The sequence below is a fragment of the Antechinus flavipes genome, chromosome 1, assembly GCF_016432865.1.
Source record: "Antechinus flavipes isolate AdamAnt ecotype Samford, QLD, Australia chromosome 1, AdamAnt_v2, whole genome shotgun sequence".
Lineage (NCBI taxonomy): Eukaryota > Metazoa > Chordata > Mammalia > Dasyuromorphia > Dasyuridae > Antechinus > Antechinus flavipes.
In genome coordinates, this window is record NC_067398.1 from 443,304,183 (window position 1) to 443,327,051 (window position 22,869).

The window sequence follows — 22,869 nt, forward strand, 5'->3', positions numbered from 1 at the left end:
CTAATTGAAGCAAAAGTTTTGAAAATTTGAAGACAGATTTTTAAAAGATTGGTTAAAATACAGTAAATGAGAGTAAGATTTGGATTTCTGGATCATAAGGTTAAAATAGAAATGTAAGTCTTCTGGTTAAGGAGGAAAAGTATGTAACAAAGGTTACATACAAAATATATTTGGCTATAATGTAAGTCTAATAAAAATATATTAAAAAGGATAGATGAGGAAAAACATGACCTGTGTATATCAATCAAGTCAGATGAAAGAAAGAAGAGATACTAAATGGAAAAAATTGTGAAAAACTCAGAAGTTCCCACAAAAAAAAAAAAATCAAGGAAATACACAGCACAAATTCATAGCCTTATATGTGTACACACAAATGTACAAAATATGGGTTAAAAATAGTGAATTGGTGGCAAAAAGGCAAAGATGAAATTTTCTTAGTACAAGTATCAGTAAGAGTTATGGTAAGAGCACCATGACAGTAAAAGAGTTTTGAATATATGAATATATATATATATATATATATATATATATATATATATATACACACACATACACATATTGAAAGCAAATAGATCATAGGATTCTACATTCTAGATTTAGAAATGGAAGAGACTATATAATATACTGAGTCTAACACATTTATATTATAGATGAGAAATGTGACACAAAGAAAGTTGCCCAGATTATTTGCCAAGGGTCGCAAGTGGTTGAAACAATAAGTGAACCCAGGATCTCCCAATTGCAAGATCTGTGTCTTACCTAATATGTTATGCTAGTTTGTAAAGTCCAAGCTAGGTCCCTGGAGGCCTCAGAATCAGCCAGAGTCAAGATAAGAAAAGTCCTTGGTCTTTAGGTGAAGAAGTGAAGGAAAAGAACAAAAACTGCCAGGAGTTTTGCCAAGGATCTCTCCTTGATTCTAGAGTCCAAAATCTCCACACTTTTCTCCTCCTGGTCCTGAGGCCAAGTAAGACTGGCTTGTCTCACTCCACCCTCTAATCCCTCCTATGATTATCTATATACACCAAAATATAGAGCCAGCATTGAGAAGGGCCATTTTTCCAAACATATGCTAATAGAGTTATTGTCCAAAAGATAATTAGCCTTAAGTGCTCTGTTGTCTGATTCTACCATACTTTTAAGAGTCTCAGCCCTTTACATCTTCCACTTTCTTTTGTTTTAGAATACAGGTGATCATGCTATCCCTGACTTCTCAAGGAGGTGAGAGCCCCCAAAAGAAGATGATAACTCCCTGACTTCTCTCGAAGAGAGGTGAAAAACACCAAGATCAAGCCAGACATTGTTAGCAGATTTCTTGGCTGAAGGGTCTTACTAGAAACAGGTATGCACAAACCCATCAGCATGAGAGGTATTACATAAGCACATAGCAATAAAGCACAGGCTATTAGTGATGACTCTCCCCACAGCTGGTGCAGGCTCAATGTGGTGTAACAAACGTGAATTATACATGCAAGTAGTGATATAACAAATATGAATCAACATGGTATTATAAAAGATATCTAGAAGTCCTAGAAGGAGGGTATGTAAAAAACAATCACACATACACCTCCTTAAGCAACCAAGAGATAGTCCAAAACCAATTTATTTTCCATTACTTCACTTGTCAGGGAATCCAATGATCCCTGCAAGTTTTGAAGTCCTGCAACAGTCTTATTGTGTGTTAGGGAATCCAATGATTCCTGTAGATTTTGAAGTCCTGCAACAATGTTATCATGTCTCAGGGATTCCAGTGATTCCTGAGGATTTTCCAGTCCTACAACAGTCTTATCATGTCTCAGAGAATCCAATAATTCCTGAGGATTTTTTAGTCCTACAACGTTTTCATGTCTCAGGGATTCCAATGAATCCTAAGGGTTTTGAAGCCCAACAATTTTTGATGTCCACGAGTCAAATGCCATTACTGCTATGCTCTTTCAGTGGTGGGCACAGTCAGTGATGGAATCACCCAATGTTCCTTGGGTCTTCTCCTTCTCCTTTGTTTCAAGGGTCTGCTTGGTCTCCCTCCAATGGACAAGGAGAATATGGCTCATTGGCACTCATCTGATTCCTTCTCCATCTATAGAGATACAAGCAAACCCTCTTCCCCAAGCAGTCAACCTATCTGGACCCTTCCATTCACCACTTTCTGGGTCTCTTCACATCACCTGGTGATTATGTAAAGATAGTGGAGCTGCTCACACTGGACACTGCCCTTCCATTGGGTTATAAATCCTGTCTGCTAGAGCCAGTGCATCTTTGTCAAAAAATCAAGAAGTTAATAGTATAAAGAGCTAGATTTAGAAGTTCCCTAGAGTTACCTGTGGCTCCCCCTTTCTTTTGTTTTTGGAGGAGCGTCTTGATATCTCTATTTCTCCTCTCTACTATTGTCTGTCCTTAAGGATTAAAGGGCATGCCAGTGGTGTGTATACGGTGCACAAAAGTGTGCCAAATGTTTAAAAGTATATGCAGGTCCATTATCTGTTTTTATTGCTTGTGGCACACCCATAATTGTAAATGCTTGTATAAGAAATTTAATGACCACTCAGGCTGTCTCTTTTGCTGCTGGTATTGCAAAAGTGAATCCTGAAAAGGTATCTACCACAACATGGATAATAGACAACCAAAAGATTTATAATGGGTCACTTCTTTTTGCCAAATTTCATTGGGTCTCAAACCACAAGGGTTCTTCCCTGGAGGGAGAGTAGGAATGTGGAAAGGAAGGCAAGCTGTACAGGCTTTTACTATGCTCCTAGCTTCCTTTCTTGTTACTCCAAATTGTAAACATAAAGCTCAAGCAGCCTAATGATATTCAAAATGAGATTCTTGGGCTGCCTGAAGTAAAGGAGTATTGGCCAACATGGTTAGAAGGCTATCTGCCTTTGAATTACCATCAAAAATGGGACCTGGCAGTACACTATGAGAGTGGACATGCAAGATATAAATCTTATTTAGATGCTTTCTCATTTGTTCTTGAAGTTCCTTAAAGAGCTAATATATATTAGAAGCTACAAATTTTACTTGGGCTGTGGCAATTCTTTGTACATCATCTACTGAATAGACTGAATCAGATATCATATTTATATCTCCTGGATAATAAGTAGGAGCTAGAATGATTGCATACAATTCATTCTGCTGAGTGGACTGAAAAGGGGTTGACTACTCTCTTTATAGTTAAGTCATGAGAGTATACAGCACAAATATTATGTTTGGCTGCATCTGTAAAGATGGTTGGTCCTTAAGTGAATGGATGCCCATCAACTGGAGAATGGTTGGGTAAATTGTGGTATATGAATGTTATGGAATATTATTGTTCTGAGAAAAATAACCAGCAGGATGAATACAGAGAGGCTTGGAGAGACTTACATGAACTGATGCTAAGTGAAATGAGCAGAACCAGGACATCATTATATACTTCAACAGCAATAGTGTATGAGGATGTATTCTGATGGAAGTGTATTTCTTTGACAAAGAGATCTAACTCAGTTTCAATTGATCAATGATGGACAGAAGCAGCTACACCCAAAGAAAGAACACTGGGAAATGAATGTAAACTGTTTGCATTTTTGTTTTTCTTCCTGAGTTATTTCTACCTTCTGAATCCAATTCTCCCTGTGCAACAAGAGAACTGTTCGGTTCTGCACACATAATATTGTATCTATACTGTGACATATTTAACATGTATAGGACTGCTTGCCATCTGGGGGAGGGGGTGGAGGGAGGGAAATCGGAAAAGAATTGAATGCAAGGGTTAATGTAAAAAATTATGGCATGGGTTCTGTCAATAAAAAGCTATTAAAAAAAAAAAAAAGAAGTGGGCTTTTTCCAATAAGAAAATAAAAAGATATTTGGTCCTTTAAAAGGAACTTTAGAAACCTTTTCTTCAAGAATCCGCTAAGTCTGGTTATCTTTAATGGAGACCCATGTGTAAGATTTGGAGCTGTGGCCAATAAAATTTGTCACTCTGGGATGGTTTCACAGCACACATTAATTTGTACATTAGTATAAAAAGTGTATATCTTGTGAGGTCTTATCCCAGATAATTATACTGCTCACTTAATGACATTTAATAAAATTCTAGCCACAAGCACTGGGTAAGGAGTAAGGCTTTGTTCTGGTTGTGCTGGAAGGTTCACCCACTCTATCACACTGTCTCCTTGATGAAGGACTGCTGTGGGTGCCTCTTTTGTACCAAAAACTGATATTTCCAAGGGTTTTTGAGTGACTCTTTCAATCACATTGGATAAAGCCAGTTCAACTTTTCTCAAAGCCTCTTGAGCTTCTTTTGTAAGCTGGCGTGGTGAATTTAAAGCACTGTCTCCCCTTAAAATGTCATATAATGGGTGCAATTGATAGGTGGTCAAGCCTAACACTGGACGCATTCATTGGATATCTTCTATCAATTTCTCAAAGTCATTTAAGGTGTTTAGCTTCTCTGTTCTTAAGGACAGTTTTTGTACTGTAAGTACCTTAGGGTATACTTCATATCCTAAATATTGAGAAGGAGCATATCTTTGAATTTTTTCTTCAGCTATGTACAATTTGTAGTATCTTAGTGTTTCTATGGTCTTTTGTAGACATGCTTCTAGCATTTGTTCCTCAGGTGCACATCCCAATATATCATCCATATAATGTAATAGCATAACTTTTGGAAATGCTTTTCTTACTGGAATAAGAGCAGCAGCAATGTACATTTGACACATAGTAGGGCTGTTTTTCATTCCCTGTGGCAAAACTGTCCATTCATATCTTTTATAAGATTCAGCTAAGTTAATGCTGGACACTGAAAAGGCAAATCTTTTCATATTCTCCTCATCTAGAGGAATAGAATAAAAACAATCCTTAATGGCTATAACCCAAAGAGGCAATTCTCTAGGCAACTGAATAGGAGATGAAAGTCCAGGCTAAAGAGTTCCCATAGTTTCCATCTGTTCATTTACCTTTCTTAAATTAGTCAACATCCTCCATTTTTCCATCTTCTTTCTTACAACAAATACTGGGGAATTTCAAGGACTTAGAGAAGTTTGTAAGTGACTTTGGTCAAGTTGCTCCTGTATTATATCTAATAAGGCCTGAATTTTATTGCTAGCTAAAGGCCACTGTTCTATCCACACTGGTATATCAGTTTTCCATTGGATAGGAATAAGTGAAAGTGTTGGCAGGCCTTCAACAGCAGCCCTGCCTAAAAAACCGAAGTATTCATTTTTAACCCTAATTGTTGTAAAATGTCTCTTCCCCACAGATTGATGGGGATTTTTTCAACTATAAAAGGAGTAAAAACTCCTCTTTCACCTTCAAAAGTCCATCTCAAAGGGGTAGCATTAACTTCAGCTGCTATTGATTCTCCTACGCCAGACAAGTAGGTGTCTGTCTTAATCTTTGGCCAGTAACTGGGCCAGTTGACACCTCTAACGACTGTACAATCTGCAATCATGTCTACCAATCCTTCTAATAGTATGCCATTTATATAAATAGTAAGCATAGGTTGGTCAGCTATCACAGCTGTTGTCCAGAATATTCCTGGATTTTGTTGCTTAAAGTCAGAATCTGGGCAACTATCACCAGATTGCCTATTAGGAGTCTGTATCAGTAAACTTGAAGCTACTACTTCTCCTGATTGATAAGCCACACATTGTCTACCTATATTAGTGACTGGGATATTATCTACACATTCCCCAGTATGGATGGACCCTGTTTTGTAAGTAAACTTGGGAGGTGAAATGGTCAAGCCTACTGTGCCTGGAGGCAAGGGATCCATGGGCTGGAGAGGAACAGATTTCACCTCTCCAGGGGGCATCTCAGTTGTCTCAGCTACATATAACTCTATTTTCCCCAGTTGTAATCCCTTTCTCCCGTCAGATTGCTTTCTGGCTGGTTGGTCATGTCTGGGTATTGAACTTCTAAAGGCTCTCTGGGTATAGTATTGGCTGCCATCATGCCCCAAGTACTTTTTGCTTTGGGCTCTGGGGCTGGGTCTCTCATTCCATTTCCCTGAATCTGTCTACATACTGATGCTCAATGGAAGCCTCTGTTGCATTTTAGACACAGAGTTTTGGGTCTTGTTCTCCCACCCTGTTTTCTCATACTGTCTCTATGCCAACATTGAGCTTTCAAATGCCCTACTTTACCACATTGAAAGCATTGATGAATCTCTCTGGAAGTCCCTTGCCAAAAGGGATCTTGTTGTCCCATGTTTGGATCTTGGGAAGTCTGCATCATAGTCTGGCTATAAAAGGTATTATGGCACAGCATCTTATGATGTTCTCTAAAGGAGCATCCTTGTGTAGTCCTAGTATAATTCTTCTACAAACTTCATAACATTTTCTTTAGCAAGTTGCTTTATCAAAATGTCTGTTACTGCATTTTCACCATTAGTTCTTGTGACAGCTGTCTGCAGATGTCCTACAAAATCAAAAACGGGCTCATTTGACCCCTGTGCTATTTTTGTGAAGGCCCCTCCTTTGTCCTATTTACCTGGAAAAAAAACCAATACGTTGATAGCAGAAGCAATTTGCTCATATATTGCTATGGGGTAATTAATCTATAGTGAAATGTCTGCAAAAGAACCTATACCTGTTACTTGGTCACAGGTGATTGGAGGATTAACTCCACTTTGACTATTTCATTGAGCTTGTATCCCACAGAGCTCACTATATTCAGAAAGCTACAACAAGTTTTGTACAGGTTCTAAGCATGTCTTTGCTATAGATTTCCAGTCTGTAGGGGTTAAGACTTCATAAGCCAAATTCTGTAATAACATCTTAACATAAGATGATGTAGCGCCATAAAAAGTGTAAGCTTTATTTCAGGTCTTTGAGGATTTCTAGATCAAAAGGAGTGTATCTTCTACTTTCTTGATCTGGAGAGTTAAATTGTTGTATCACAGGATACATTTCTATTCTCAAATCAGCTGTATTCTGCCCTTCTTCTGTGGCTTTAAGTAGTGCCTTTTGCAATTAAGTCATAGGAGGGGGTGATTGCTGGGGGGGAGGTGCTGGTGATATTGCTGCCCTTCCCACTCCTCCTCCTCCCTCCACCCCGGAAGGTGAAGTTGATGGGGGAGAGGGGGAGGTGTCAAGAGTCTGCTCAGGTGTAGGCGGAGTTGAAGGTATGCTGTGAGAGCAAGAATCACCATGCCCTTCAAGTTCATTTAAGTTCTCATACCCTCTGATGATATTGCCATTAATCTGTCCTTAGTCTTCCTCTTTTTCCTCACACTTCCTCATCTGACTGTTCTTAAAACTTTTCTTTTTTCTATAACTTATAGGATTCTTTAAGGCGAATTGTATTATGTTGTATATATAGACTGTTTCCTTGGAAATTAAACTAGGACCATTATCATTATAATATTCACATAATTGATCTACTAGTTTCCAGTTACCTGCCTCTATTTCTTCTTCCTTGAAGAACCAAGGGGATGTTCATTCTAATGTATCCACGAGTCCATCAATCTGCTCCCAAATTACAATCAAACCTGTCTCTTTATCAGTCTGAGTATGCTTCCTGCAGATCTCCTTTGAGGTGGGGTTGGGGATGGGGGTGTAGCTGGGATTGGGGGAGAATCTTTTCCCAAAATCTGCCCCATATCAGCTAGAAAATGAGAGTTACTTGTTTAGTTCTTTACAAAGTAAGTCCCCTATTTGTGTATTAAAATACCCTATTTCCTGGTTACAGAGACTTCTTCAGTGAAATTAGGGTCCTTGGTTCACATGTTGGGTGCCAAAATGTAAAGTCCAGACTAGCTACCTACAGGCCTCAGAATCAGCCAAGTCAAGATAAGCAAAAGTCCTTGGTCTTTAGCAGGAGAAGTGAAGATGATAGACAAAACTGCCAGTTTTGCCAAGGATCTAGAGTCCAGAATCTCCACTTTTCTCCTCCTCATCCTGAGGCCAAATGAGACTGGCTTGTCTCACTTCACCCTCTAATCCCTTCTAGGATTATCTATATACACCAAAAGATCGAGGCAGCACAGAATTGTGAGAAGGGCCATTTTTCCAAGCATATGCTAATGGAGTACTGTCCAATAGGTAATTAGCCTTAAGTGCTTGGCTGTCTGAATCAAGCTCACCTTTTAAGAGTTTCAGCCCTTTACACTAGTTCTCATAGGACAAAGTACAAAGTGAGATTCTAGAGAACACAAATAGAATAGCTCTAATTTTAGCTCATCTCAAATAATAGTCTGATATCTAAAATTTATAAGTAACTAACATCAATTTCTAACAAGTGATCAAAGTACAAGAACAAGTGCTTTTCAAAAGAAGAAACTTAAACTATCAATGATCATCTAAAAAACTGTTGAAAAGTCATACTAGTCAGAAAAAAGAAAATTTAAATAACTCTGAGATTTACCTGGTTCTTGTCAGAATAGCAAAGCTGATGAAAGAAAAACACAACAGTGGAAGGGGGAAAATATGTTCACTAATTTCCTCTTTGTGAAGTTCTAAATTGTGAAGCTCTGACCACTTTGGTAATCAATTCAGAACCATATAAGAAAATTTACAAAATTGTTCATTCCATGTAACCCATTACTATGTTTATACCTGAAGGATTTTGCTGACAGGAAGAAAATACCTATCTGTATAAAATTATTCATAGAAACACTATTTGTAATAGCAAAAATATGGAAACAAATGATGTGCCCAATGATTTGGGAATGGCTGAACAAAATGTGGTATATCAATGTTATGGAATAACATTACACTGTAAAGAACAATGAATATGAAAGACTCAAAAAAATAAATAAATAAATAAAAAGGAGTAGGTGGTGAATTAGAGTTAAAAAGGCAGAGCCACAAAGGACATACATACTTGCTACAACTTATGTAAATAAAGATAAGTTTAAAGGGCTTTATAATTCAGGACAAATACAGTATATGTGGTACTGGCTGTTTATGTTAAAGCATCTTCTTTGCTCTTAATAAATTTTAAATTATAAAAATATAAATCGCTGTGTATCCTGAATGTGATAATCAACATTATGCTGCTTTACTTAATTGTTTTGGGGAATATATACTGTTGGTGGCTTGTTTGTGAGTCTGGATTTGTTCTTAGGGTAAAAAACAAAATGGGGGAGAAAGAATAATAAATCATGTTTTCTTACTTTCTGTATAAACAGTGCTAAATTTCAAGAGAAGGGCACTGAAATTTAAATAACTTTATAAACTTCTAATATTTAAAAACCTACCAAAACTAGGCCTACTTCTCAACTTGAATGATTTTATATAAATCTTGTATATGTTACATAATTACTTATCTAATTTTATATCAATATTTTACCAATAATCATATTTTTCATCTTTTATTTGCATACTTTACAAGAACATGTTTTGTCTATGTTACTATGCCACATTAGCCTGTTGATATGTTCATCTTTATGCATATAAATTATGCTGCTGCTAATGTGGGTTTTAACAGAATTTCCATTTGGATTTGGAAGACTATAATACAAAAAAAAAAAAAATCACAATTTGTGTTGTGCTCTTTGGAATTAGTTCATCACATTGCCTGTATATCATAGTGGCATAGTGGGCATCCTAGAGAAATCATCAGAAAGATTCTGTTTTTTAGCATAGAAACTGAGGGAGTAACATTTTTTGATAACTTTTCCATTAATGATTGACTGGTTTGAGGCACTGTTAAAAGTCTTTATTTTGAAATACACTATTTTCAATAAAAAAAAAAAATAGCTAACATTTATATAGTACCTACTATGTGCCAACTATTGAGCTAAATGCTTTAAAAATTATTTCATCCTATCTTCATAGCAACTCTAACAGCTAAGTGCTGTTATCATCCTTATTTTATATTTGAGGAAACTGGGCAGGTCACTTAACCTTTGTTTGCTAAGTTTCCTTAAGTAAGGTGAAATTACATTTAGATCTACTGACTCCAGGCCTAGCACTGTATCCCTTTTGTCACCTAGCTACCCTTGGATATATATTAGACAAGTCCAATTTAATTTTTCAACCTGTTCATTTTTTTTTTTGCACAATTTCATCACTTTATAAGAAAAGAGCTTTTGAAAGTTTTTCAGTAATTAAGACAAAAATGAAATAAATATAACAAAAACATACTCACGCCATTAAGCTGTTCATTTTTCAATGTTAGTGGATAACAACACAAAAGTATCAGAAGACTTCTTTTATTTGAACAAGCAATAATAACTATATCCTAAATATGTTCTGTCAGACTGGCATTTACCAATGAGTTCTACTTCTTCTATGGTTGTCTCATATCTTAAATTTCTCCAATGTTAGATTTAACTTCTATTTCCTCATTATATTTTCTCCTTGACATTTTTTTATTTGAACCAAATTTTCTACCAATAATTTTGTTTCTTATTTAACCAAATCACAGGTTACTAAAGATTTGTCCTGCCCAAATTATTTGCTTCTCAAAATTTTTCATAGTACTATGATAAGTAAATGATGCAGTAATCAGTCTACAATCATCAGAGACATTTGGTAGGAGAAAACACAACAGGACATCTGAGAATCTATTTAATTTTAAAAAATAAAATTTCAAACTTTTGGATAATTGGTTCACACTCCCGGGTGATGGTAAGTCATTGCTTTTTTATTATATGCCAGTCCTAACCTATACTATTAGTCCTCTGCTAGTTTTAAATACAAAACCTATCATATTCCATTTCTAGATCATTCCATCTTTTCACTTCAAAGTTCTCTCTCTTTCCGTAAAATCTATTTTAAAAAATTTTGCCTTCAGAGTTGTGACAAAAAGCAACAATAAAAATGGGAATGGCATTTTGTATTGTGTTGATTAATAAGGAATTCATGCAGGAGTTTTCTGATATTTTTAACAAGAATCTTTCTGGAAAATCTGTCTGGAAAAATGCATGACATACTTATAAGTTTAATCTGCATGAATAACATTTTTTCTATCATTTTCTTGAGTGGAGACCATAAAGAAAATAATATATCAAGCCTTGATTTTATAGCCTTTACCAATTTTCAAGGTGTAAAGGATCACACTAAAAAGTTAACAGTTCTCTCAAGAATTGGTTCAAATTGTCTCCAATACACTTTTAATTTTACTTAAATCATTTTAGAATCTTCAATATAATTGTGCAAGATCATATGCTCATGCAAGTAGTGAAAAGATACTGCCATCCATATGTTATTAAACTAGAACAGGTATTTAACATTAGGCTTGGAAAATGCAGAAGTATAAGAATTGACTGCTATCTTTAAGAAACTCTTAATAATAATGGAAGAGAAGGTTTAATTCCCATAAACCTATGAAGATATTATGTAGTCAGATATTAGATGATATAACATAGAATCTATTATCTATAGAAGTTCATCTATGTATCATAGTAATAGAAACATTTCTAACAGAAGTAAGACTTATGCTGGGTTTTGAAGGGTAAGTTAAATTTGGATGCAATGAAAGAAGGAAGAAGGATATTGGAGTAGAAGTTAATGATTTGCATTGAATCTCAAACAATTGAAGTCACAAAGTAAATCAATCACATTGTCCAGAAATTCAAATTGAACAAATTTTTTGAACACCTACCATGTGCTCAATTTTGTATTCCTTATTATGATATGAGACAAAGCTCAAATTTTAGATATATATTTAGAATATGTATTATGCATGTATATATATATTATGCATATATACATGTGTAACATATTATGTATTTATTATAAACAATATAATATATAGATAATATAAGCTATGTATCATGTACACAGTATATTATATATAATATAAATCTAATGTCCATAATTTTATTATGCATTAAATATATAATATGTATGTCTATTTAATATGTACTTAAATTTTGGCTTTTGTTTTTAATATCTTGATAATAAGAAGTACAAATTTGAGCACGTGGTAGGTTTTCAAAGAAGATTTGTCGAATTTTAATTTCTGAACACTGTCGTTGGGGTGTGTGTGTGTGTGTATGTGTGTGCGTGCACATGCATCATAGTCCTTATCCTAGGAGAGATCATCTAGCTGACAACATAGGATTCTCAAAGGCCTATGTGTCTATCTTTTAGAAAACCACTCAATTCTTTAATATAGTTCTCATTTCATTCCTTTGCATTTTCATTCTTGTCACTCAGCTTCAGCAACCAATAACAAATTAGATACAGGTTTTAATTACCAAATTGCAGCTCAAATTAAACAAGCAATCAGAAAAAATCAGATAAAAACTACTGGGCTTATATTCCAAAGAGATCTTAAAGAAGGGAAAGGGACCTGTATGTGCCTAGATTTAGAGCTGAAAAAATTTTTAGTGATCATCTAGTCTATCTTTTTTTTTTCATTTTATTGATGAGAAAACTGATTCTGAGAGAGGCCATCAGTTGGCCTACCTTACTAGAGATTGTAACTCAATTTTCTGATTTAAAATTCAGTTCCTCCCACTTCATCACACTGTCTTTCAAACTAGAGGAGTTATTTAATCAGAACAGAATTCTTCACTTTTACATAAAAAAAGAGCAGATTGACTCCAAATGAACATTTTGGGATATCTTAATAATGCATAAATAATCTATCCTCTTCAATTTCAAACCATCTTAGATAGTTTGGAGCAGGAGTATCTAATAAATATAATTATTTCTAATTTTATTTTTAAAAAATTAAATTCAAGGTAACATGTTATTAGAAGTTTTTTTTGGGGGGGAGGGTAAATATTGCATTTTATGCAAAGCAATCACATATTAACAAGAATACTCATTCACTCTACTCAAGGTTAATATTTGTAAAGCTACATGCTCAAACCAGTAACAATTTTAATAGTTTTTTTTTGGAAATCTAATATAAAAACAATAATTGTGCAGCAAGATCCTGAGCTTTTATTTGTAAATTGCTAGTACATAAAAGAAGTTATAATAATAATTATGTAAATGAATGTGGGGAATTAACTTGCTACTTTACTTGTTTCAAGACCAATCTTAAAAGCAAGAGATACATAAAGATATTCAAATACAATTAAAGATGAACTAGTTCAAAAAGAAAAAACAAATTGTCATTGACCTACATAGTTCCCTTTCATTGGATCAACCTAGAGACAACAATGACTTTCAACAAGGGAGAAAAACGGTAATAGTTTATGTCTTTGCCTTAAACATTATTATTCATCATTACAGCATGATTTATGTATCTCTGTATTACTATTTAAAATTATTTAAGATAAAACTTTCTAATGGTTCTGATAAAGGCCTCATTTCCAAAATATATAGAAAATTGACTCTAATTTAAAGAAATCAAGCCATTCTCCAATTGATAAATGGTCAAAGGATACGAACAGACAATTTTCAGATGATGAAATTAAAACTATTTCTACTAATATGAAAAAGTGTTCCAAATAATTATTCATTAGAGAAATGAAAATTAAGACAACTCTGAGATACCACTACACACCTGTCAGATTGGATAAAATAACAGGAAAAGATAATGATGAATGTTGGAGGGGATGTGGGAAAACTGGGACAGTGATGCATTATTGGTGGAATTGTGAATGGATCCAACCATTCTGGAGAACAATTTGGAACTATGCTCAAAAAGTTATCAAACTATGCATATTCTTTGATACATCAGTGTTACTACTGGGTTTATATCCCAAAGAGATCTTAAAGAAGGGAAAGGGACCTGTATGTGCCAAACGTTTGAGACAGCTCTTTTCATAGTAGCGAGACACTGGAAATTGAATGGATGCCCATCAACTGGAGAATGGCTAAGTAAATTATGGTATATGAATTTTATGAAATATTATTGTTCTGTAAGAGATGATCAGCAATATGAATACAGAGAGGCTTGGAGAGACTTACATGAATGGATGCTGAGTGAAATGAGCAGGACCAGGAGATCATTATACACTTCAACAACAACACTATATGAGGATCAATTCTGATGGAAGTGGCTCTCTTCAGCAATGAAAGGATCAGTTCCAATTGATTAGTCATGAGCAGAACCAACTACACCTAGAGAAAGAACACTGGGAAATGAGTATGGAGCACAACATAGCATTTGCATTCTTTCTGTTGTTGTTTGCTTGCATTTTTGTTTTTCTTCTCAGGTTATTTTTACCTTTCTAAATCCAATTTTTCTTCCGCAGCAAGAGAATTGTATAAACATATATACATATATTGTATTTAACATATACTTTAACATGTTAACATGTATGGGATTGCCTGCCATCTAGGGGAGGGAGTGGAGGACAGGAGGGCAAAAGTTGGAACAGAAGTTTTTGCAAGGGTCAATGTTAAAAAATTACCCATGTATATATTTTGTCAACAAAAAGCAATAATAATAATGATAAAAGACATAAACTTTCATATTTAATTGGGGACAAAACCTCACCTACTCACAGGCCCCAACCAATATATTAATTTCTCAGTAGGCAACTAAATGATACAATTAGTTCAAAGCAAATGTCCTTACTGAAGAAACTGAATGGTCCTTACTGAATAAAAGTAGCAACAAAACATGTCTCCCATAAGTCTGGGGTACAGTTGCCCACTAATAAACATAGCAGAAATAGCAAGAATTGGCAAAGTTCACACTTGTGGGTCTAAGGTATGTACTTGAAAGGGCAACTTACACCTCTGATATTGGAGGGGTGCAGGGTCACTACTTTCCTCAAACTGCTTCCAAACACTTTATTCTTAAAATCTCAGATTTTAACTGGCCCATATGCCATGTCAACTTTTAACTAGGCAATTAGGTAAGACAGTGGATAAAGCACTAGCCCTGAAATCAGGAGGACCACTTCCTAGCTGTATAAAGACGTGGTATTCAAGATCTAACAGTATATGACCAAAGTCTGAAAGAAGCATACTCAGATATCTTATTGGAGCAATAACCTATTCCTTGTATCCTATAATTCCATCAAGTCAATTGAGGATAACTCAATCAATCAGAGAGCCCCTAGTCATCAGCTCCTTTCCGTATTATTTATAAAATGGGGATAAATTTGGTATCATCATTACTTTACAGGGACCATTTGAGGAAAACATGCTATGGATGTGGGGCACACCATCATGCTATTTTTACAGGGGGACTTCATTCACATGGTAATGTGCAAGTTATGGCACAGAGCAAGTAAAAAGTCCTCAAAACAAAATAGCACATTAACAGCAATAATCACACATAAATAATACCTATTTAACATCTATTATGTTCAATTCACAAAAATGGGCCAAAAAAAAAGGTGCATTCTCTACTTTTCTTGAGATTATAACTTAGTAGAGATATATAACACAAATGCAAATAATTGCATTAAATAGTTCATCAAATAATTATTGATCCACTACAGTGTTTAAGGCATTCTGCTAGCTGTTGGAGAGACAAGGACAAAAATAAAAAACAGATTTTGCCCTCAAGGAACTCATAAAATAAATGATATTCCAGAGCATTGGGTATGGAGTCAAGAAGACCTGGGTTCAAATCTTCCTTCTCAGATATTTACTAGCTGTGTGACCCTGGGAAAGTCCTTTAACCCTATTTGCCTCAGTTTCCTCATTTGTAAAATAAGCTGGAGTACAAAGTGGCAAATCACTACAGTATCTTTGCCAAGAAACACTAAATAGGGTCATGAAGAGTTGAACATGACTGAAAAAAATAACTAAACAAGAAAAATTTAAAAGTCTATGTCTAAAGTTTGACCAGTTCTTTCTCTCTTAGTGAACTCAGTTAAAATGTGATTTCAGATCAATGGAAGAAATAAGCCATAAAAATATTACTTATATAAATTAAATCTACTTGGCATGATTGCAGGGTAAAGTAGGTACATTAAGGGGATACAATGCTGGACCTCTGTTTCAACTGTATGGGAAACTCCTGTTGTGAAAAATCCTTCATGTACCATTTTCAGAGTGTTGAAGAAATATCTTAGGGTATTTGGAGGTTAAATGATTTTTGCTCATGTGTTCACATAGCTAATATGTGGCAAAAGCAAGATTTGATTTCAGAATTTTTGGACTGCAGAACTGGCACTCTAACCATTAAGCCATTGTGCCACTCTGATACAGCTGTCAAATATGCTATCTTATGGTTTAAATAATTAGTAAGGAACTTTGATGAAATAAAATTTCCTGCAAAAAAAAAATACATTCTTATTTAAAATGGAAATACATATAGTCTTCAAAACTCAGAGATAAATTTTAGAAGGATACATTTTAAAGTAATGATTTATTTAGGGTTTTTATATTAATTTTTGCCATTTCACTAGAGAACTGAATTAAGGGTTTGGGTTTTTGTTTTTATTTTTGGTTTTTTTTTTGGTTTTTTGGTGCTCAAACATATTTCATTCACCATCTTTAAACCAAATTCCTCCTGAGAAAAAGCATTTCTTAAGATGCACCACTGAAGAGACTAGGCTTTGGTTTTCTTTATTGAGCTGCATTTCTTTTTGTACACATAAGGCCCTTCCCCTAGGTGTCAAAACTTTATTAAAATATTCACAAATAGGCGCTATTTTAAGAACTGCTGAAATAATGAATTTTCCTTCCATCCTGTCATCAACAGAGAGAAACTTAAGTTTCTCTCCTACAAAGTTTCTCCTTCTTCCTGACATTTACCTTCAGAATTCTCTTTGTCCATCTAATCGGTGAAGATAACAACCCTTGATTGGTTTGCCTTCTAGAATCTCTTTAATTTGGGGGTGGGAGGGGGAAGGTAAGAGTGAGTATGAGTCAATCTTCAGAGATAAACAAGTTCTGATTAGGTTTTTATCTTTCATTTCTATGATAAAGGGTTCAAATCCACAAGTTAAGAGGCCAAACCTAGAATTTTTTGTCAATCATTGACTCACACTGTATAGCTTTTCTTTAATCTTTCTTAAAAAAAAAAAAAAAAAAAAAAAAAAACTTTACAGCAAACATTTGTAATGGGGAGAAGTTAGAAACTTTGCCAATAAGAACAAGGTGAAGCAAGAATGCCCATTATAGCAATTATTATTCAATACAGTACTAAAATGTTAGCTGTAGCAATAAGAAAAAAATTGAAGAAAGTAGAACAGGCAATGAGGAAACAAAACAATCATCCTTTACAGTCAGTGGTATACTTAGAACTATAGAGAATCAATTAAAAAACTACTTAAAATAATTAACTTTAGCAAAGTTGAAGAATGTAGGACAAATCCACATCATCATGAGCATTTCTTTATATGATCAACAAAGTCCAGCAGAAAGAAATCAAGAAAATGTATATAAAATAATTGTAAACAATATAGAATAGTTGGGAATCTACCTGCCAAGACAAACCCAGGAACTACATGAACACAATTACAAAACATTTCTCACAAAAATAAAGTCATATTTAAATTATTGGAAAAAACATCAGTTGTTCATGGGTAGGCTGAGCTATGAGAATAAAAATGACAATTCTGCCTAAATTAATTTTTTCAGTGCAATACCAAATAATCAAAATCATTTTCTAGGACTAGAAAAAATAATAAGATTCCTCTGGAAGAACAAAAAAATAAAGAAAATCAAGAAAATTAAAGAAAAAAATACAAAGGAAGGTGGTTTCCCAATAGCAGATCTCAAACTACAAGATAAAGCAGCAATCATCAAAATATGTGGTTCTGACTAAGACATTAAGTGTTAGATCAGTAGAATAAATTAGGTACACATAAAGAAAGACCATAGTAACCAATATTTAACAAACCCAAAAATGCCAGTTATTGGGATAAAAACTCACTATTTGACAAAAACTGCTGAAAAAGCTGGAAAACAATAGAGTACAAATAAGGTATGAACCAACATCTCACACTGTATACCATGATTTAGATAAAACAGATAGGATTTATGAAGAAGGGAAGAATTCATGATCAAATGAGATAGAAAGCATTATGAAATATAAAATAGTTTTTTGTTACATTAAAGAGTTTTTGTGCAAAAAAAAAAATGCAACCAAGATTCAAAGGAAAGCAAAGGGGAAATAATCATTACAAACATGACATTGTAGATTTCAAGTAATAATAAGGAAGGAAGGAATGGTTTCAACCTTCTTAAGGACAGGAACTATATTTTATATGTCTAGGTGTCTTACCCACCATCCTGTCTTGGCCCTTCAGCATCCAGCAAAACTCTCTATAAATAGAAAGTGATATCTATGGAACAAATAAATGGATAGTAGAGTGTAGAAGTGAAATTCAACAAGAGTTTTACTTAGAAGACAGGTTTATTTAGCTCACTATGGCTAAATTTCTAGGAAGAGGCCAACTAAAGAAAGAAATCAACATGATAATTGCTAGGAGGTAGGCAGTTATAAACCATATTAGTACAGGTTTAGAAGTAGGTGGCCTTAGAGATCTAATGTGATCCCCTAATCTTTCAGATGAAGAAACTAGAGGTTGAGAGAAGTGATTTGCTTAAGATTACACTGGAATTTTTTTTCTAACAATGTTAATACAATTTTTTTAAAAAGTCTCTTCCTGGCAATGAGAAGTCTCATTTAAGAGCTTATATCCATTATAAAGAAGAAAACACATGAATAAGACCTCTTATTATTACCAGTTGATTAGATGAGTTGTTAAAAAAAGCTTAGGTGAAAAGTCTATGAGCAGCTTTACCAAAACAAAAAGAAAACAATTAGTTCTATGACTTATGAAGTAACAACCCAAAAATACATTCCACTGAAATGTCACTTCAGACAAATAAGGGTAGATCAGTGATGAAACTGTGGCAAGACTCCAAGTACATAGAGATCTCAGTGGAAGCCAAAAGGTTTAATCTCCTGGTTATCTAATTTATCTCCTCATAACAGCAACTTCAGATCTTGGTTCAGAAACAGAACATTGAGCGTCCTTTCAAGAAAGCAAGTGCTTAGCTAGAGATCACAGAATAAGTTTGCTTTGATGCTTAAGGTTTGAGTACTGGTGAATGGGAAGCTTGAAGTTTCAGCATTGAAGGAAATAACTTTGATATAAGCCTTAGGGCTGAAACATCAAGAAAGTACTTCTAAGAATCAATTGAAGATAAAGGTTTCATCCTATTTAACTTTTTTTTTCCTTTTGGTGACAAGGATGATAATGTTACCAATTATTCTGTTTGCTAATCTGTTTTTTTTTTCTTTCTGGAAAACAGTGAATATTCAAACCAAAGCATGGCTCTCCTCAACCCAAAGAATTCTAGAAGTTCATTAAATTAAACCTAGAGAATTAACAAAGAATACCATCTGGTCCTTTTCAGAAGTATATACCTTTCTAAGTCTATTTGATTCAGCAGATGGTAATAAGTAACCACAATCCCCTTTTCTTACTAAGAAAATAAAAATTAGCATAGACAAAAATCATTATTCTTAGGTTATATAAAGTTTTAATAGTATTTTTAGACCCTCCTTTTAAGAAAAGTATAATGTAGTATTATGATGCATTAAGGGACTTTTACAGATGTGGAGTAATGAATGATTTTTCAGCTAACTAAGCAATTCTATCCAATTTTTAACCAGTATTATTCAACCAAATACTGAAAACATCAGATATGAACTAAAAGTGTTATGTTCAAAGGTTTATTAGTATCTTTAGAAGAATACAGATAGGTTGAATTAGTGATTAGCATGCTACACATAAAATTGGCACAAAGTCAATGTACAATATCAGTATTTAATATACTCTGTAACACTCTATCTTAGTTCCTTTGAGCTACAATATTCAAGTTAGTAGAGAGTCCTCTGACAGATAGAAAATTCAATCTGGATAATCTAAAGATGATAGCTACTTAAAATTAATGAAGAGACAGCAAATTACCATGGTTGCCTTCTGTGGGAAATGTTTTGAATTGTAGCGCTTAAGACAATGCAGGGCTACGGACACAGGAAAAATAAAGTTGCAAGAATTGAAACTGTGGAAACCACTATATCATTTATTGATTCTGCTCCCCAACCACTCCCACTCTCCTAACATGGAGAGGTAATATATGGACTATAAAAGTGATGCACAAATATATACAATATATAAAATGTTGTAGAGGGAAGTCTCTCAGATATTGAATGAATCCACTCTGAAAGTATATGGACAATAACAGCATCAGTTGACAAGGTATAAATGAGTTACAAAATATATCAATGAAGGGAATAGCCACATAGATGACATCATTAACTAAATGATAGATTGCAGTTGTATCATGAAACCAACTTTTCCTACAGTGCCATTTTATTAAAAGTCATATTTTGGACGAATTAATTGAAGGAATATGGTGCTGTCTTTATTCAAGTATTGAACAATTTCATATGGCTGATTTATTTTTTCTTTCAGTTACATTATATATACTTACATATAAGTATATTTTGATATTTTGACTGGGGTCTAAATACTTATTTAACTGATAAACCTTAACTGATAAAATGCATATCTACTTGTTGAATCAAATCCCAAAATTACTATGAGCTTACTTATGAAACTATATTATTAAATGTGCAAATATTAAGTTATATGTCCTCAGTGATTAAATGATAACCAGAAAATAAGGTGATTCCTTGGAGTAGATAGAAAATTAACCAAGTTCAGAACTAAGTAAGAGAAATAAATATAATTGCATTAATTTGGATCGGTAAAGTGCACTTTCAATAATCCTGAAGTGTTCACTCCTGCAATGGAATACCAATATTTAGTGATGGTATTTGTCTATGAAACTTGGAATACCAGAATGTTAGAAGAATTAAAATAAAAATTAGAATGTATGATAAATGTAAGATGTATACTAACAATTAGCATATTAGCAACGGGTACTTGTCCTTGAGAAGTGACAACAAGCATTTATTATGAACCAGGTGTTTGGCTATAAATCCAAGCAAAAATAAACATAGTCTCTGCTTTCAAGGAGTTTATGTTCTATATGGAAAACAACATACAAAAATGAGATTAAAAGCATGAGGATGTGAGGGAGTTAAAAGGCAAGGATATGACATCCAAGTATGGAAAGCCAAAATCAGAGAGTTGGGAGGATAGAACACTGGCCAACCTAGAGTTCTTCCTAAAATGGAAGCTCCAGAAGGTATTTACCCAATAGAAAACAAGCAGCATGGTGGAAAGATATTTTTGAGTCACAAGGTCATTGGAGTTGAGGGAAATTTTAAGGTGAGATGGCACCTGAGGCATGGGAGCAAAGTCCAGAAAATCAGAAATAGAGCCAGGAGTGGGTGCAGGAAGAACATATATTAAGGAAAGGAAAGGAAAGCTGATAGTCAAAGCATTACATTAGTATCCCTCAAGATTTTTAAAAGAATCAGATGAAGTTATCAGATTAGGTGGATCATCTAAGAAGGATATATAAAATTATCATGTACTCTGTCTTTCCATAAATTCATTGGTGTGCTGAAGGCAACCCATATTAACTCACGAGAACTAATTTAAAATTTCTCTCATAAGCATTTAAACCTCAGAAACTGGAAAATTCAGATTAAACTTAAAAAGTATATCATAAAAATAATACAATCAAAATTAGAACGAAAACAGAAAAGCAGGGGGTGGGATTTAAAGCAAGTATCTCTGATAAAGATTTCATTTCTCAAATATATAGAGATCTAAATCAAATTTATAAGAATATAAGTCATTCCCAATTCATAAGTGGTCAAAGAATATGAACAGGAAGTTTTCAAAGAAATCAAAGCTATCTATAGCAATGTGAAAAAATGCCCTAAATCATTTTTATGGAGAAATATAAATTAAAATAACTGTGAAATACCACCTCACATAAAAAGTAAAGTAATTAATGTTAGAGGGAATGTTAGAAAACTGGGACACATGTAATGGTGCAATTGTAAACTGATCTAAATATTCTATTTTTTTTCTGGGTAATTAATATTCAAATTCTTAATTATGGCTAGCAAATAATTAGTAAAATGAGGTCAGTGGGACTCTTGGGAACCAAATATTGGTAAATCCTTCTGGAGAGCAATTTGAAACTATACACAAAGGGCTATAAAACTGTGTGTACTCATTAATTCAATAATTCCAATGCATATCTATAAACCAACAAAATCAAAAAAGGTAGAGGGGGAAGGAATAATGAAATTACTTGCACAAAAATATTTATAGCAGTTCTTTTCATGGTGACTAAGAACTGGAAATTGAGTGGATGCTCATCAACTGGGGAATGGTGTACAAGTTTTGCATTGTATTTTATGATTGTGATGGAATATACTGTATTATAAGAAATGATGAACTCAATGATTTTTTTTAAAAACCATAGAAATACTTGCACAGATAATGAAAAGCAAGAGAACACTATGTATGGTATTAGCAATATTTTTTAAGAATGACTTTGAGCAAATGTCAATTGGTGTATTATAAAAACCCAAATTAACTGTATAAGGCATATGAAGAAAGACACTATCTTCATGCAGAGCAAGAACTGATAAATAGAAGATTTGTAGAATAATTTTATGTATACATATATATGTGTTATATATATATGCATATATATACATACACATAGATATGCGTGGTTTTATATATGTGCATATATATGGTAGGGGAAGGAAGAAAAAACAATTTACATGATATTGTTATTGTATATTTGAAAAGAATAACAAGTTTTGCATAGAAGATTGGCAGTTTTATGGATAATCATCTTTTTTATTGTTCTTTGTTATAGAAATGCTTGTTTTATTCCATAAATTAAAAATAAAACTTAAAAATAAAAGATTACAATCAGGATGATTTAAAAAAAAAAAAAAAACCTGGAAAGACTTACATGAACTGATGCAAAATGAAATGAACAAAACCAGGAGAACACTGTACATCCTAGCAAAGAATATACAATGAATAACTATGAATGGCTTCACTATTCTCAACAAGACAACCCCAAAGGACTGAATAAAAAATGTTATCCATCTTGAGAGAATGAACTAATATTGTCTGAATACAGATTGAAGCATATTTTTCATTTTTCTTTC